The sequence below is a fragment of the Macrobrachium nipponense genome, chromosome 23 (assembly GCF_015104395.2).
Source record: "Macrobrachium nipponense isolate FS-2020 chromosome 23, ASM1510439v2, whole genome shotgun sequence".
NCBI classification, from domain to species: domain Eukaryota; kingdom Metazoa; phylum Arthropoda; class Malacostraca; order Decapoda; family Palaemonidae; genus Macrobrachium; species Macrobrachium nipponense.
In genome coordinates this window covers 24648746-24650570 of record NC_061090.1, presented here as the reverse complement: position 1 = coordinate 24650570, position 1825 = coordinate 24648746, and positions in this window count along the sequence as shown.

Here is a 1825-nt window from a genome sequence, read left to right as displayed (position 1 = left end):
TGTTTAGGATTAAAACAGAACGGCATTTTAGACAAACTAGGAATGATTTTTCATAACACTGACAATATTTATATATCGAGTTCACACAGAATGAGGATCTAACACAATGGCGAACATGTATTGGTTATAAGGCTGATCTTGACCTTGCAGCGGAGTTTGTCCTGTTTTTTTGACATGTAAAATAACAAATGAAGCCTTCAAAATATGACAAAAAGGCATAAGGATAAGGGTATTCAGCCAATCCACAACAGGGAATGGAAGAGAGGGATGTGAGGCTACTGAATCGTAATACAGCAGAAGAAACAATGGACAGTGTCTGTTGGAGTGTGGGTAACTTCTTTTCTCCCCTGCTTTCACTAAGCTACCCTTCTTGTTAGTCAGTCCATAGCTGGTCCAGTGCACATGCTGTAGGATACTTCATATACAAAGGGCATAGTGTTTGTATCCCCATTGGTACAAAATTTAATTCTTTTTGCTGTAAAGCACTTTAATAGGATAACGGTATAAAAAATGGGTTAAATGGTAAATTATGACATCTTCACAACCCTGAAATAACAGCATAAATAACATTGTAAGGAAATACTATATGTACTATCATACTAGATAATGTACAATACTGGAGCATCTGACTGCAAAATGATAGTAAATAAACTGTGGTAATCTTCCTAATCTGTGTGGTCTCCATAAAAAAAATTGCTGGATAACATAGGCTACAAAATGCAAATGTAACCACAAACTCTGCACACTAGTAGTACAGTAAAGTCAACAGCAATTGAATGTAGGGAGGCAACACCATCTGCAGTGTCCCTCCTGTCCCTAGCTGCACCCATTTTTAACCATATACTAATTTACAGGTAGTCCTGCTTCCTTTTTTCAGTCTTGCTGTCCAAACTCTAACTTTTTATTCTTAATGTGACTCTGAGGTTTTCTCCTAGTTTCCCCTATAGATCCTTGTACTTCATTGCATAAATTTTCTGACTCTGTCTTTCTTGCTGTCCACCTACCCCAACTCTTTTAAAATTTTTCTTTAGCAGTAAATGGTTTTAAAGTTCAATAGTGCTTGGCTTTACAGCCTAAATTCCATGATTCATTCATTCATTCATTTAATATCAAATGAAAATATGAAAAATTTTAAAGTATAATTTGTATTTTTCCTAACATACAAACCTGATGTCTTTACAAACGGAAATACCTTCTGCGCAGTTGGAAACTGGCCATTCAATTCTTAACAAGGTTGTTAGGTAGATAACTACAGCGGTAGAGTGGGGAATCCCACCCTTCTGTCTGGAGATGCATTCACTTATCTTCTGGCCACTAGACGAGAAACACACATCATGTTCGCCTCTGCTCGCCAGACCGGTTTCCTTAAACTTGCCACACTGTGATCCTAGTTTTTCTGTAGTGATTGTTCTTTGTGATTATTCTTGTATATTTGTGTTAGTACTGTGAGTGCATATTGTTGTTTGATCTGCAAACCCATGAGTATTCACAGCCTAAGGAGAAAAAGTCTTGTGCCATGAAGCATTGCCCAGGCACAGGGAACATTCCTTGCAAGTGCTTCCTCTCCCCCTTTGACATTGATCTGCACTCGTGCTCGCAGTGCCTGTCACAAGTGCAACCAAAGCAGCCCTTGTGTAGAGTACTGTGATTCCTTTATTTGTAATACAAAAAGTGAATCACCATCTGACTGTTGTTAAAAAACTGAAATGAAAATTAAGGGTTATGAAAGTTGTTCCATATACAAACTGTTCTTCATCCATATCCACAAACTCACACATACACACAGAGTAATCTCTGTCACCCAGCAACAATGATTTCATCTACA